Source organism: Myotis davidii, unplaced genomic scaffold, assembly GCF_000327345.1.
Source record: "Myotis davidii unplaced genomic scaffold, ASM32734v1 scaffold458, whole genome shotgun sequence".
In the NCBI taxonomy this organism is placed as follows: domain Eukaryota; kingdom Metazoa; phylum Chordata; class Mammalia; order Chiroptera; family Vespertilionidae; genus Myotis; species Myotis davidii.
Genome location: NW_006289819.1, coordinates 1,589,583 through 1,606,664, shown reverse-complemented (window position 1 = coordinate 1,606,664; position 17,082 = coordinate 1,589,583). Strand labels below are relative to the sequence as shown.

Below are 17,082 nucleotides of genomic sequence, written 5' to 3'. Positions count from 1 at the left end.
GACCAGGTTCAGTGATCCTAGGCACCCGCATTTTCTCCTGCTGCCCGGGCTGCTGCTCAGGGTCGCTCAGGCCCGCCGCGGCCTCTGTGGCCCCCTTGGTGGAGAATGAGATTCGCAGAATGCTGGGTGCTTAAGCAGAAGGATGAACTTTCCCTTCTCCCCTTCATCCGAGCCCCTTCCCCCAAATGATCATAAAGCAAAATCACCACCTCCCTCCCCTCCACACGAAACCAAACCCAAACTCCTACTCTGTTGGGGATCCTTGCCTCACCGCTAGTCAAGCGGGTGCCCCCTCTCCAAGTTGTGCCACATATTTACCACCTTTTAAAACTAGAAACACTGCTGGTGCTGGCGGCCCTGCGGAGGTTGTGCGGCTGCCCGAGGACTCCTGAGCGCGCGGACTGCCTGCAGCGGCGCAGACTGGGGCAGGAGAGTGTAGAGGGACTTGGGGGCCAGGCGCCGCCTTCCTGGGTGGGGCAGCTCTGGGTTACTGGCATGGCCGGGCACTTCTGTGGTTTGGCAGACCCTCCCTGGAACTTTGCGGGCAGTGGCTGCAGGCGGAGGGTCTGCCAGGTCTGGTCGCGGGATGAGCAGCGCGTTGGTCCTCTTTCTGCTGCACACCTTCGAGTTCCTGGCAGTACCCAGGTGCCCCCCAGCCACATCATGTGCTTCGCTCTTGTTAAAATTGGCCTGCTTTTTCTGGGTGTTGGGGGAGGGGTGGGAAGAGGATGAGGTGTGAGCTGAACCGATCTCCACGTTCTCCAGCCCTTGTTGGTGTGATTATGTAACCCCAAGTAATGATCAGACCGTGTGCCCGAGCAGCTCGGCACCCACCCCGCCCGCCCTCCCCCGAATGAAGAAGTTGGGTCCCACGTTTAAGATGTTTAGGATGTCTTTATGTAACTATCCATATGCGGGGGGAAGGGAGAGTGTGGAGAAGAGCGAGTCATTTGTGCATCTTATGTGAAGAACAGAGGCCAAGATCACATGTCCATTGGGGACAGGGTGCAATTGGCTTTGGGTTGGTGTTGATCCAAAGACCCTCCCACATCCCTCTCACCCAGTCGTTGCTGGTCTGAACTTTCATGTGGTCATTTCACCCCTGCAGGGAGAAGGTTGCAATCACTCCTGCAGGGACCTGGGTTCCTAAGTAACAGAGAACATGAAATCGGAATCCAGGGTGACTCCCCCAGGTTCACTTGTTTTGGGTCCCAGCTGTTCTCTATGCTTCCCAACGAGGGGAAGAGTTTCTGCCCCACTGGGGTTTCAGTTTTGCCCTGAGGTTGGGGGTACACTGTAGGCCGGAGAGCAGACCTCAGATGCTGGCCAGTATGCATGCATGACATATGCTCTTTAAAGCTGTGGTGACTTGCAGGGGCTGGAGCCCCTGTACATTCTTGAATTAAAATTCTGTGGGATTTTTTTTTTCAAGGTAGGAGATCAGCTGTCCCATGGAGATATCTGCAGGCAGGAGGGGAAGGTGTGTGTGACATTTAGCTCTCCCTCTTCTTTCCCCCCACTCTGCTTTGCTAATGTACTCACAGGGCTATCACATGGGCCCCTTTGTCATGCCCCTTAGTGCCTAGGGCTGCTAGGCAGATTTATTAGTATGGTGGGGAAGTCTGTCCCCTTCAGGCTAAGATTTTTTTCTCTCTCTCAACACACCAGTGGTTCTCTTCAAGGGCCAGCTTCTAAGGTGTGTGCCGGGACAGTGGATTAAGATGTGCTTAACTGGCACTGTTGTTGAACTGTCTCTGCCCATTGAGTTTCAGTGGCAGCGGAGAATTGTGTGCTGTCTTTGGGTCCTTGCCAAGTGAGTCATTGGGACATTTAGTGTGTGAAAGTTACAGGCAAGGAGAAGATGCACTTACTCCGAAATCCTGGCAGATTCCAGGCCCCGACTTGATGGAAGATAACGTTAAGAAAACTGTGTGACAACTGGACAGTTTTAAACTTGTAGCTCACTTCCCCCGCTGTGAGTTCCCTGGTATCTTTCAGGTTCTTTTCTGCTCTCCATGCTGCCCATTAAGGAGGCCCTGACATGCTGTTCTTCTTTACATTTCCAGTGGAACCAAAGCATATTTACAGATCTACAGGTGTCTGGGCAGGCACGGCAGGAAACACTAGCTCTAGGAGCAGGTAGCACTGGCGTTTCCAGCTAGACTTCACCAAGGCCCTTGACCGGTGCTGTTCTTTATTTGTGAAGTGGGTGTAATCCTCATAGCCTTTCCAAACCCACTGAAATATGGAGAAGAAAATGAGATGAGTTAAAAGGTTAACATGTGCTTTGTAGCTGATGGTTATTAGGCGAATACTACAACAGTATGGACCTCATATTTACATAATTTCACTAACCTAGTTGGGACCTAAGTTGTAAATCAAGAAAGATGCTGTAAGTCCATGAGCTACAGCTCCTGAATTTTGATCATTGCAGAAAATTTCATACCCTCTTTCAGGACTCTTTATTAGTGGACAGTTCTAAGAGGCTTGGTTACTTGTTTGCCAAACACACCTAGCGAATTGAAAGATATTGATAACATACCATACTATACAAGGGTTATTAAAATTTTTTTTGGTCATGTGTCAGTAAGAAGTACTAGTAATGTAAGAAACAGAAAAACTAAAAAAGAAAACTTTACATAAATTTAAAAGGCACAGGACTTCAAAGCATAGAATTTTAAAACTATTTAATGTAAGTATTAATGCAAACAAGTCATTGAAATTTTATATATTTTGATGGGTCTTCAGGGCCCATAATTACCAATATGCTCACAATGACCCAGATGTATAAAGAGAAGTTTCAATGACATTTTGTGTGTCCAACTTAAAGGGCATGAGAATTTGAAATAGACCCCAAATGATTTCTTTTGCATGATGCTTAAAGGAAAAACTGCATTTATGCAAGATAACAGACCCCGCCCCCCAAGGTTTCTGGGCAGCCAGGGGCTTACTGATCAAAATTACATTATAACTATAAAGCTCTCTCACGTTGAAATTCATTGAGAAGTTTATGATCTCTTGCTGAATTTTAGCAGGGAACTATTACACATTTGATGCTGCAGAAGATATTAAGAAGGAAACATGCAAACTTGTATAGAGCCTTCCAACCTGGTGACTCTAACGCTGCAGTTGGAAGTGACACAGTGATGAAAAGATGAGAGGTCAGCCCCAGAGGCGTGCGTTTCTGACGTCAGTGCAGGGAATGTGGACGTCTCACTGCCAGTGTGCCGTTAGGCAGCTCATCAGAAACACAAGGTCAAGGTGTCATGGCAACACCCTCATGCTAAGCTGTGATGTTTATTCAATTCAGACATTGTGCTCAAAACTGGAAGGGTGTCTGAGTTACAGGAGCAGTGCTTAGCTTTGCCTGACTCGCTCCCAGTTTGCTTAGTTACAGTTTACTCCAAAACAAAGGCACCAGGAAAAACAAAAGGAGAAGAAAGCGATTACTGACACTTTTTAAATATAATACATATGTCAAAATGTGAAGACCATAATTAAAAGTGGCTGAAGAATATTGCTCAGTTTCTAGTTGCACAAAATCTTATGTTGTTTTTTTTTGTACATTACTTGAACACGTTTTTGAAATTGCTAAGAAGAAACTGTCAATCATAGGTCATTGAATATGGTCAGAAATGCTCAGAACTGTCCCAAGTTTACATAAGCAAAGGGACACTGGTGTAATAAGGTGGAGAAAAGGGAATTCTCTGAAATCCCAGGGGCTTGAAAGGCAGAGGTTGGTGGTGGGAGGTGACTCGCCTGAGGGCTGCCCTTTTGGGAGGGTAAAGTTTGAGAATATGCACTTAGCCCGTACATACGGTCTGTTGATGAAGCCATGTATGAGAGATGTGATTCTTGCCTCCTTACCAAGTGTTACAGAATGCCAGGGGTAGCTGGCATCCTGTGAAAAAAGGAGAAGGGTGGAGCTTTACATCCAGGGTGCAGTAGACACTTCTGCTGAGAATTCTCAGGGGTGAACTGAGAATACCCCTCAGGTTGGGAGAACACAGCCAGGGATCTTGGGAACTCTCTGAATGCCATGGGTCCTTGAATTGGGGTTCATGGCCAACTTAAAAAAATGAGTAATGTATGCAAAGAAGAGCTGATAAGTAATAGAAAGAGATAGAAAAAATAAAAGCAGTGCTATGCGTCCATGACATGCTCTGCTGAGCCTCCATCACCAAAGTTAGTCTGTTCACTCATTCATTGGACTTCCAGGCTTGGCATTGGATGCAAAGCGACCTTAAGATCAGAGGAGCTCTGATAAAAAAAAAAAAAAGAACTGATTTAATTTTAATGAAAGAGGATATCTGAAAACCTCCTCAATCAAGATTCAACACTGTAGACCTTTGACATCCTCTAAGGATGCATCTCAAACCCTTGGCATATTCCCAATTTGAAAATGCGGATGTGCTTGTGTAGGCTCTTGACTGCCTTCTGAATCAGGTTTCTGTCCAGAGAGAAGAGGTTCCCATAGTTCTTCACAGGCCACCAATTATTTGCCTTTTCAACTTGCATTTAAGGAAATAAAGTTTCTCTCACTTTCAGGGAGTTTCTGTTTTGCTGGTTGTGTTTTGGGATGAGGAGCTTTGACAAGGCTCCCACGTGACTTGCTCTTGTGCTGTCGCTTTGCAACACGCGGGCAGTTCACACTGGCGCTGCAGGGAAAGGATCACTGCTGCATGGTGTGGCTGTTAGGGGCTGTTCACCCATGACCAAAAAAGTGAACGTTGAATCTGCAAATGCCAAACATCTGTTGGAGCTGATAAAAAAAATTGCACATGTGTGCAATCTCCCAAAATCCCCCCATTCCTTCGCCCTCAAAATACACTTCATGTGCTCTTAGAAACTTCCTCTGACTCAGCAAATCTCAGTGAGGAGACTTGGGGTAGCACACAGCTTAAGCACATGATAAAGGACTCAAATGAGAGCATCACCATTGAAATCTAGGCAAGAGAAACAGAATGTAGTCATTTATTCTATGCCCTCATTTTAAAGATTTCAAAACTTGAGAAGATTCCAGGAGAGTAAAAAATAAAATAAAACTACTGTACTTACGATTGTACTAAATTAAAGAGCCAGAGCAGAATGTACTCTGGAGGCTGGGACTTGCTACATCTTACTAGAGAGATTCTTCCAAGAATGGTCTGGAGTGATTTGGGTAGGAGCTCTTAGAATTTAAGTGGGTTTAAGAGTTCCGCCAATTATAGTTGAGTTGCTCATCTTTGTCAAGCAGCTAGAAAAGATATGGATGGCAGGAACCACAGCAATTTCATATGCTTCTTATTAAATTCTTTTATGAACTTCTTTTATTTATTTTTATGTTAATCCTCACCTGAGGATATTTTTCCATTGATTTTTAGGGAGAGTGGAAGAGAGAGGGAAAGACAGAGAGAAACATCTATGTGAGAGAAACACATCAATTAGTTGCCTCCTGCATGCACCCCAGCCAGGGCCCAGCCCAGGAAGGTGTTTGCAACCAAGATATGTGCTCTGGACCAGAATTAAACCCATGACCCTTTGTTCTGCAGGCTGACAAGCTATCCACTGAGCCAAACTGGCTAGGGCTGAAGTTCTTTTAAAAGAATTTTTACTGAAATAGTTAATAGATACAAAAGAATACTTATTTACTGTATATAAAAGTATAAAGTCTATAACTCATGTTCTCACTAGTCAATTTAAGAAAAAGAATGTTATTCTTCCCTTTGAAGAGTGGCTCCCTTCTCCATCCCACCTCATCCCAAACCCAACTGAGGGATAACCATTTCCTGGACATTTCTGTTTCTTTTCCCCATGCTTTTTTTTTTTTATCGTCTTACCCTCTTATATTTGCATCCCTAACCAATATCTTGTTTAGTTGTGCATGTTTGTGAATGTCATATAAATGGAGTCATACTGTCTGTACTCTTGTGCTTAGAGTTAACCCATGCATACCAGTAGGCTGCACTGATTGACATACAACTAAAATATTTCCATATCAGTTGGTGGTCAATTTCTGCTTACCTGACTCTGCTCCTGTTCCTCCCATCACTAGGGATCCCAGGAGACCTCTTCAAGTCCCTCCACCTCCTAAAGGGATTACACCTGGCAGGGAGTCTTGGGACCCAGATCCAGCACTATGGCTGGGATCTCTTTAGACTGGACAGTTTCTATGCCAACTGATTGCTAAATGTTTCACTCCTGGATTAGTGCACACTATTGTGTAGTGGAAATGTTTTCATTTTGCTGAACTGTAATAATTCTATTGCATGAATATATTGTGCCTTATATATCAATGCTATTATTATCACTTAAGTATTTCTTAAGCTATTATAAATAGTGCTGCTGTGAACAGTCTTGTTCAAGTTGGTGAGCATTATGTAAGTTCACTTAGGGGATATACAGAGGAGTAGAACTACAGGTCGCAGACTATGGTCATCAATGCTACTGGAATAGTTCAAAATTAATTGTCATTATGTTAAATAAATTTCACCTAAATAAAAAATTAATTTCCATTATGTTTAACCAATTTTTGCACCTAGCTGTGGATGTAATTACTTGTTCCTATTGTTGCCTATCCTTGCTAACACTATATTTTGTTGGGTATTATCAGAAATTTTTGCCAGTCTTGTGGGTGTATAATAGTGTCTTACCTGGTTTTAATTTGTATATATTTGATTACTAAAGAGGTTCAGCATCTTGTCATACACTTGTTGGCCTTTTGACTTTCTTTTTCTATTTGAAGAGCCTTTTCAAGTTTTTTGCCCATTTATTTAAAAATTGGATAGTTTGTATTTTTCTTATTTATTTGTAGAAATTCTTTATGTGTGCTGGAAACTATTACCAAGTGTTGAAAATACCTTCTCCTAATTTGTAGTATTTTTCTTTTTTAGTATTTTTAGAGTTGCAGAAATTCTGGATTTGAGTGTGTTTAAAAATTTATCAGTCTTTCCTTATCATTTAACTTTTTGTGCCTTTTAAAGGACATCCTTCCCTATGAAAAGGTCATAAAATAGGCACTTACAGTGCCTTCTGCAATTTTCAGAGTTTTGCCTTTCATGTTCAACATTTTCCCTTGAGAATAATGTTCTCTGTGCATTTGGTTATTCCTTATCAGGATTATTCCTTATTTTTTTTGTAGTTTGCAAATAGTTTTTATAAAAATCACAAATAACACTTTTAAAAAACCACTCTTTCTGCATTTATTGAGAGGATTTATGTGATTTTTTCTTCCTTTAATTTGTTAATGTTGGGCAAAGGTTAAATTAATCATGTTTTCCTAGACTAGACCTGACTTGGTCATGATGGTTTCATTTTTTTTTAATACATAGTTGAATGTGTTTTGCTAATATTTTGTTGAGACATTTAATCCACTGAGCCAAACCGGTTTCGGCTTGGATTGTAATTTTCATTTGTCCTATTATCCTTGCTAGGCTTTTGTATCCTGCTTATGCTAGACTTGTGAAGTGAATTTTAGAATTCCTCTTTATATATTCTCAAAAAGAGTTAGGTAAGGCTGGAATTCTCTCTTCCCTGGAGATTAAAAAAATTATGTTTTTATTGATTTCAGAGAGAGGAAGGGAGAGGGAGAGATATAGAATCATCAATGAAAGAGAAACATCTATCAGCTGACCCCTGCATGTCCTCATACTGGGGATCAAGCCCACAATTCTGGCATGTGTCCTGACCGGGAATCCAACCAGTGACCTCTTGGTACATGGGATAATGCTCAACCAATTGAGCCACACTGGCCAGGCTTCCCTGGAGATTTTTAAATCTCTAATTCAGTTTCTTCAGTAGTTATTGGGCTAGTCTGGTTTTAACTATTTTTTTTCTTGAATTGCTGTTGGTAAGTTAGATTTTTTTTCTAAGAATTTGTCCATTTTATCTGAGTTTTCAAAATTTCTACCATGAAATTATTAATAATATGTGTTTATCTTTTTAAGCTTTGTAGCATCAGTGGTTATGTCCCCCCTTCATTTGCAATACTATTGTGCCATCCATATTCTTTGGTTGCGTAAATCTTTTCAGAATTTTTTTCTGTTAGTAATCTTTTAAAGAACCAATTATTAAGTTTCTGATTCTCCCCAGCATTTATTTTATCTTCTAGTTCATTAATTTCTGTGCTAGTTTTTATGATTTTCTCTCTTCTGACTTGTTTGGTGTGACCTATTATCTTTTCTTAACTTTTTAAGGAGAATGTTTGACTTTTTGTTTCATATTATGAGCAGTGTATTTATATAGTTCCACTGTAACTTCATCACACATTTCTTTGCTATGTAATATTTTAATATTAGTTGGTTCTAAATATTTTATAATTTCAACTATGATTTACACTTTGACTCATAAATTATGTGTACCTGTGTTTCTTAATTTCCAAGCATCTGAGTATTTGTTTACGTATTTATTACAATGTTTGCTATAGTCCACGGTTCATTCAATAGATATGATAGTAGGTTCTTAGTCATGTAAATTATACAGGTTGTTTCCAGACTAAGGTAGAAGACTAGTTGGATGCTAGTGAATGGTGTATATATGTCTTAATTCTGTTAATAAGAGTTTTACCAGGATAGAAATGAGTGAAATTGAGTAGATAAGAGATAGTTTAGGCTTTAAATGTAGAAGTACATCAGACTATAGGGAGTTAATTCTTCTTTCTTGTTAACTTGGGATTTTCAGTTTCACACATTGTTTGTCATATTTTGATAGGACATTTTTCCTGTTTACAGCTTTTTTCCAAGCCTGGACCAGAGTGGATTAGGATTAGAGACTGCCCCTTTTCTCTTCCACTTACTAAGAACTAGCTGCCCAGAATTACTCACTTTTACCTCTATGGATGCTTGTTTTATTTTTTCCTGTCTTGGGCCAGAGTTCTACCTTCGTGCGACTCTTACTCTGCGTTCTTAGCTTTGTTATTGAATGATAGGCCTTACCGCCTGGAGACCAACTCTCTCTAGAAAAAACAAAACAAAACAGCGCAAGCATCCAGTTCTTTAAAACAGGCTCTCTCAACTTCAAGCAAGCAGGACATGGATGGCAGCTGGCATTCCCCGCGCCCTCCCACTGCCCATGTGACTGGGTTGCGCTTGGCTGAACTCAACTTCCATGGCTTTTGGCTGGGGTCTTTATGCCTCTCTGTTGCATGAGGGGTTTGTCTAAGAGAGCCCTGACTGATGATGCTGGTGTAATTTACTCCTAGGTTGGCATGCCCGATGCTCATTTCCTGTTGTGACTTCTGAGCAAGGGCAAGTCCCCTTCCCTTCTGGTGAATCTACTTGTGGTGAGTGTAGCAGATGGACATACGCGCTGCCTTGGGCCTCCTGCAGGTCCAGGGGAGGGAGCCGTGCCAGTCTCATGCTCTGTCCCTTTCCTGCTGCCTGCGTGCCTTGTTCACTTCTCATCCGGCCAGGGCAGGGGCGCCCCTGATGTGGGTGCTGTCTTACTCAGGTAGCCATGTGGGAACAGGTGGGATGAAGGGGTCCCTCTTTCCCTCCATCCTCTTCAGGGTTTGAGATGGTAAGAGCTCATCTTGCTGCTCAAAGCCAAATGGCATTTGCTTTCCCTGTTCTCTCTGCCTCCCTTTCACCTCTACTGCAGCCCTCACCCCTGCCCCATCCCCATGTGCTTTAAAGAGAACAAGTCTAGGGTGCATGAACAGTTTTCTTGGACAGAGACAAATACCTCCCTCCTTTCCAAGGCCAGGCAATTCTTGGAAAGACATTTCCTCTTTTCAAGGAATATATGCATAGTTTTTACCTAGAAGGCAGAAGCTACAGAGGGGCCCAGTGAGTCTCTAGTGGTCTTGCCAGCCTTCTCTGTGGGTCACTGACCAGTTTTGAAGAACACCTGCTCCCCGGAAGTAAGCTGAGGTTCAGTCGGCCTGGCTGTCTGGTCAATCCCACTAATTTGTAATGGCAGTTCTGGAAATGCATGGAGTTCAGGGGCCTGCCCCTAGGCTTGGCAGGGAGAGGGAGAGAGAAGAAGGAAGGGAGGATGACGGAACGGAGGAAGATAGACAGAAGGGAGGGAAGGGAAGAAGGAAAGAGGGAAAGAAAAAAGTGTGCGTGTGTGTGTGTGTGTGTGTGTGTGTGTGTGTGTGCCGGGGGTGGGGGAGAGCAAAGCAAAGAAGCAAAGGAAGCAGAACACACACAATTCTCACTTAAGTTTCAGAGACCAGCATGTCTCAGGTGGGATTGTATGACTTCAGGTCTCTTTTTAAAATGGAGTATAATGAACATATAATAAGATTCACCTTTTAACTCAATGAGTTTTGACAAACATCCACAGCGATATAGCCACACGGCAATCAACACACATAACGTTTTAATCCTCCCTGTAGGTTCCCGCGTGCCCTCTGCGGTCCTCACACCCTCTTTCTCTGTCAACCACCCGTCTGTTTTCTGAAACTATAGTGTTGCCTTTTCTAGAACTTCATGGGGACAGATGGAATCCTACCGTATGTACTGCTTTGCTCCTGACTCTTTCACTCAGCATCATGCTGTTGAGATTCATTCATGTTGTGCGCATCAGCCGTTCATTCTTTGCCTTGCGGAATAGCATTTCATTGTATGGAGGTACCACAATTTGTTTATCCACTCACCATGGATAGAAATTTGGGGTGTTCCAAGTTTTTGACTATTTAAACCAAACTTCCATGAACATTTATATGCATGTCTTTGTGTGTACGCATCTTTCCATTTTCTTGGGTAGATGGGTGATCAATTCTCTTTTCTTTATTTCTCCAACTAGAATGCCCATTTCATGCCTTTGTGCCTATCAGCCTGTTACCATGTGGCCCCTTCTGTTTCCCATTTCATGAGTGAACATCAAATCATAGTGGGATTTTGGACACCTGGGCGAGTCCCTAGTATACCCTTCAGACACTATATTCTTATTGTTGATCTTTGACACCCTAACTGGAGGAGAAACAATATGGCATTGGAATTTAGAGCACAGGCGTTGGAACCAGATGCAAGGGTTTAGATTCCAACTCAGTCACATACTGACTGTGTGACCATGGACAAGTTACTTAATCTCTGTTAACCTCAGTTTTCTCACCTGCAAAATGGGGATAATATGAGTACCTACTGAATGGGGTTGTGAAGTATCTATAGATAAATAGATAGATGTTAGATAGACAGATAGATATAGGTTGGGGCAAAAGTAGGTTTACAGTTGTTCATATGGAAAATAATACAATAGTTACTAAATAATAATACAAGAATAAACTGTTTTGAGTACTAACAACTGTAAACTTACTTTTGCCCCACCCTGTATGCTTCTCCCATAGCAAATACTACATTGATGAATGATTCGATGAAAAGGAATATCAGGGTCTAGAGTGCACATAGTCAGATATCCTCACGATAGGACTGGAACAGTCTCCACCAACTGCTCTGTTGCCGGCACCCTGGCCTCTGAGCTCCCATTGGACCACGAGCACTGCCTCCACAGTGGTAGACAGACCTTTCCCCCGGTCACCTACCAACTCTCCTTCCAGTGGGGTGCTAGATGCCCCCTCTTACTCCTTGGATTGAAGTTCTGTTTTCTTTCTCCTGAGTGTTTATTACCCTTTGAAACCATAACTACAAGTTGCAAGGGCTGCCACTTGTTTTGTCCCTGTTCCTTCTCTCAGTTTTGCATCAGACACATAATGCTTCCACACTTGTAGGAAGCAAGGCCTGGAAAATCTGAAATCCTTGTACCCTGGTTTGCAGGAATCTGCCTGTATCACAAGGATTGAACTCTAAGTTGGTTAGTGATGTGGCAAGAGGCTCACAGGTCCAGAAATACTTTTCCCACAATTCTATCCAGGATGTTACTGTCAGGGCACCTCCACGGTGGTGAGGGTTGTAGATGCCCATCCCTGAGCCCTGTCACTGCTGAAAACCAAAGACTGGGGCTCCCTTGGATGGAGACTCTCTTCTTAGGATGGGGGCTGTGAGGCCCACTGAGTGTATAATTAGGAACAAGGACTTAGCCTCACAGCCCTGAAGTGAGAAACACTTTCTGGATCTGACCTTTTCATCTCTCTGAGAATAAGATAATTCAGGGCCAGCGTGATCAAAGAACTAGAGAAATAAAAATGTGGAAATGGTCCTTGATATCACCAAAGTGAGGCAGTTGAACAGAAGCTTCCTGTGGACAGAATGAAGCTCCCAAAGCATGACCTTCCATGGGTCTGTGGAGCCTGAAAAAAAAAAAAAGACCGTACCCTTTTATGTAATGATGTTTACTTTGAATTTGTATTAGTTCACACAAACACTCCATCCATGCTTTTGTTCCGGCCCTCCGGTCCAGTTTAAGAACCCATTGTGGCCCTCGAGTCAAAAAGTTTGCCCACTCCTGGTCTAGAATCTGAGTGGTGCAACGCAGCAGCCATCTTTCATGAGGCTCCCTGGGTAAAGCCTGGTATGAAGCGTTTTCCTTGAATAAGCTCAGTTAATGCAGCCCCGTGAGAAGAAGATGACCATCTGCCCTTAGAGCAGTGGTTCTGTCCTAGAGGGTTCTGATTTTCTTGGTCCGGGGTGAGGCCTGGGCATTTGGACTTTTAAACACTCCCCCAATAACTTGAATGTGCAGCTAAGGCCAGGAATGCTTTACAAATGGGAATCAAGCCTTCAGAGGTCAAAGTCACTGGCCCAAGGTCACACAGCTGTGAGTGGAGTACAGGATAGGAGCGAAGGCCTATGGGACTGCATCACTTGGCCCTGAGCACCCAGTGCTTTGCGCTGATGGGAAAAGTGTCAACACTGGCTCCTGGGGGCCAGGCAGGAAACGGTCAGTAGGGATACAAATATGCTGATGGCTTTCCCAGTGCTTCTTTGCTGACCCAACACTCTTTAGAGTCTGAGCGTGTGTGCGCTCTGAGTCTGAAAGGTCCCCAGGACAGAAAGCCTCGGCTCGGGTCCAGCTCAGCAGAGGAACATGCCATACACCCTTCAACTCTTGGTCTGTGCTTAGCTTGGTTGCACCTGGGTCCAAGGAAACAAGTATGGATGTTTCTTGATTTCTATTCTAGTGTGACCCATAGCCAGGGTCAGCACGGCAAGAGAGGGGACAAGTCAGGTGAGCGGTGGTCATTTTCATCCCTCCCCTCCAATAACTGCAATAATGGGACTCCTAAGGATCGGGTGCCTACTGTATGCATCGGGCACTGCTTTGAGGCCTTACACCAATTTCCTCATTTTAGCCTCAGGAAGTCTGTGAACTGAGCACAGAGAACTCGCTGGCAGAACTGAGGGTAATCTTAGGCAGCCTGACTCTGAAGCTCAGCTCTTAACCATCAAACTACACTGGCTCTGATGGACCCTATTTTGCCTTGTCCTTGAATTGTTTCAGGAACATCATCTGGTCTCCAGCCTGATGATAAACTTATAGCACAGAGGTTTTTTCATAACAGGTGTTTGGTAAATGTTGGTGCTTTCATTTTATTTTATTTCAGTTGATTTTATTTCTGAGGATTCCACAACATCACAATACCAGAATCATACTCAGCACGTTCCAGGAAGGTAGCATAGGTTAATGGGTTTTCTATTTCTCGACTTTTACGTGTTTCTAAATACGCTGAGTACATTCTTAATGGTTGCATCTCACATTCAGTATTAGTACCTGTATGAAATTCACATCCTTATGGTTTTCCAAGAAAAGTGCTCTCAAGGAGCCTTGATATCTCCTTTAAAGGGTTATTTTCTAAAACAGAATGATTCTAAACCAACCCCTCACCACTAGTGCGTTTCCCTCAGTGCTTCCGCCTACAGCCACCCACTTTCCAGCTCTTTCTCTCTTATTAATTAGCTGACCTCTGCTCCCTGTTCCTATTTCATTCATCCAGTACTCACTAGTCAACAGGTATTTCTCGAGTTTCTATCCTGTGTTGAGCATTCTGCTAGGTCTGTGGAGTACAGTTGTGTGTAAAACACACAGGTGCTTGCCCTAACACACCTTGCTTCTAAGAACACCTCTGACTTGCATATCTATTAATGCCAATGACATTGTTTAGACTTCCTCTTTTTCACCCTCTGGGAAGGATTTTAGTAAGTTTAATCAAAAGTCCAAGTCATCTTTTCTTCCCATGGATTCTGAGACCCCCCCCCTCCCCCGCTCGGTTTCCTCCTGCTTTTTGACCTGCTCCTGCCTGGTCTCCTTTGCTGCTTCCTCTACCTCTCTGCTTGGCCATTAGGGTCTGAGTGCCCCAGAATGCTCTTCTTCCTGCGGCCTCTCTCCTGGTGAACGCTCCGCCTCTCGTTTCGGTTTCTACTAATTATCTGGGCTGTAAATACAATCATTGTCTCCACTTCTCCACTGGGATGAGTCAACGTGTGCACAACTCAGCTCAGTATCTGCTCCCAGCCCCTTCCCAACCACCCTCTACCCAGCCCCTGCCCTCAGCTTTTGTGTGTCTCCTCTTCAGATGTCCCCTCTCTTGGTAAGGGACACCCTGTCCCCCCAGCTGCTTGAGCTAGAACCCAGACTTCTTCCTTTGCTCTACCACCACCCATCACGCTACCCATCACCAAGTTCTCTGATTCCTCTCCTAAGGAGTGGGCTTGAATCCGCCTATTTGTCCATTCTGACTTGCATTCTACCTGCTGCAAAAGTTTGCTAACTGGTCCCCACACCCTGCCTTGACCCTTTCAGGCTGTTCTCTGCCTTGGTCATGTCAGAGCTTCTTGCTGAGCAAAAGATGGCAGAAAACTCTTCACATGGCCTGCATGGCCTCGCGAGCCGCAGTTTGCCGACCGCTGCCCTAGAAGGTCGACCCCTGCCCACTTCCCCAACCCCATCTCAGCCACTTTCCCTTACCCCCTCTGCTGGCTTTCCTAAACAGCATGTTCGACCCCCCAGTTAGGAGCTTTGTACGAGCATCTCTTTTTCCCTGGAAAGCATTTCAGGGAGGTCCTCTTTGGCCAGGCCCATATTGTTTGTGAAGGAACTGCTTTTTAAAAATATATATATTTTTTATTGATTTCAGAGAGGAAGGGAGGGGGAAAGAGAGAGAGAAACATTGTGAGATAGAAAAATCAATGATGAGAGAGAATCATTGATCGGCTGCCTTCTGCACACCCCCTACTGGGGACTGAGCCCAAAACCCACCCGGGCATGTGCCCTGACCAGAAATTGGGAATTGAACTGTGACCTCCTGGTTCATAGGCCAATGCTCAAACATTGAGCCACACCAGCTAGGCAGAGCTGCTTTCTTTTTCCCTGAATGGTTGTGATCAGCATGGGGGCAGAGACCACCACTGCTTTTCTATTGCATCTCTGTGGGGAAGTTTGGAAGAGGTCTGGGCTATGACATCAGGTGGGGTGGGGGCAGGGAGTGGGGAGAGAGGGAGTGCAGGAAGTCTATCATTGGTGCAAGCAATAAGGGCGTACATGGTCCGTCGACAATTTAAAAGCAAGAATAAAACCAATTAAAAGTCTGTTTGCATTATGCCATCACCAGCACCAGAACAATGCTGCTGGTAAAATACCCTCCCCACAGGGACAGCTGCTGCCCACCTCTTCCCTCAGCTGGATCTAGAAATAACTCCTGGGACCCACCAAGAAATAGTAGCAATGACCACTGTTTACTGACCACCTGTGCCAGATGCCTGGTTGCATGTGTGACTCTTATCACATAACTTCTCACAGCAGCCCCATGGCACAGGCATTATCGTACCCACTTTAAAGGAAACTGAGACCAAAGGGGCACACCTGGAGCAGCGGGCAGGAAAGCCCTGAGCATGGCATTTGGTCCTGAGGCAGGTGGCTGTGTTTGGCCAGGTGCAAAGCAGGCTTTCTGATCCGGTTCTGTCCTTTTTCTTTCTGGCCCTCACAAGCCCTGTGCTTCCAATAAACCTGCTTCAGGGAAGGGCTTTGCAATTCAGAACGAACCCAGAAACAGTCCTGCCACGGTCCGGTCTTGCCGCATGCCCAGGTTCTGCTGATGGGAGAAGACCATGGCCCGGAGCAGCCTGTGCAGGGACAAGAATGTACATCTGGAGAAAAGTCAGGCTGGGTGTGAAGCCTCGGCCTGCTAGTTACGGGACCTTGTGAGGAGACTATTCTCAGAGGCTCAGTTTCCTTGTCTTTAAAGTGGGGATAATAATAGCACATACTTCATAGAGCTGTTGGGAGAGCGAAATGATCCAGCGAATGTGAAACCTTTGTCCCTGTGCTCATAGACTATATGATGCATATTAAGTTCATGACAGAGTAAATGATGCGTGGTGGGCATGTGACCTTCCACATGAAGGTCATAGGGGGGGTGGCAACATTAATATTTTTAGGAAGACACCTGCACTTTTCAGTGGGGTCCATGAAACAGACAAAAAACACCAGAAGATGTGCAAACCACATCAAATGGGAACCAGATTTCTGGCTGAGAGAAGGCCTTCCTTCAAGAACAATCAGTAAAAGGTGAACATAACACCTTGTTAGAAAGGAACTTATTGGCACAGTTCCAGCCATGTCGAGGTCTGCTTTTTAACCGTTTTCATTTTTATCACCTCATTGATGCGACAAGGAAACATGCCAAGTGGCAGTGGCTGCGTGTTCACCTTCAACACCGCGTGCGGCCTCCGTGCACGCGTGCCAGCCCGTGGGATTGTGCTGCCCTTCCCTTTTGCAAAGAGAGAGTGGTTGGTGTATTAATTAAGCAGAGGGGTTTTAATGCTTGCTGAATGAATAGATCTGGTCTGTCTTCTAGCCTTGGAACCAGAGCTCTTAGCTTTTATGTTATTCCTCCAAAACAATCAATTCTTACAACACTCCGGTGAGAAAACAGCCTGCGCTTGCTCCAGCTGCATTTGACTGCCTTCCCACCTGTGGAGACACTGTTGCTGTCAGAGTCAGATGCAGGTATGGCTCTGTGTGCCCTGAGGACAGTGGTCAGGGGCCTTCAGAAATTCTTAGAGAGAAACAGCTCCTTCTGTGTATCTCCAGCTTGCAGGCTATATGTGTGTGTGTGTGTGTGTGTGTGTGTGTGTGTGCGTGTGTATGCATGTATGTGTGTGTGTGATTGTGTATATACATGTGCATGGGTGAAGACACAGCTTAGCCCTCAGGCCCGAGCATCCTCCTCTGAGCCAGGAAAGGGATGGAGGGGATAGCAGACAC

General features: G+C 44.5%; 1 protein-coding gene across 3 annotated transcripts in view; it reads left to right on the top strand.

Moving 5' to 3' along the window:
• The window catches only part of HIVEP3 (human immunodeficiency virus type I enhancer binding protein 3), a 318,219-nt gene that overhangs the window by 619 nt on the left and 300,518 nt on the right, over window positions 1–17,082 (top strand). The window lies entirely within an intron of this gene.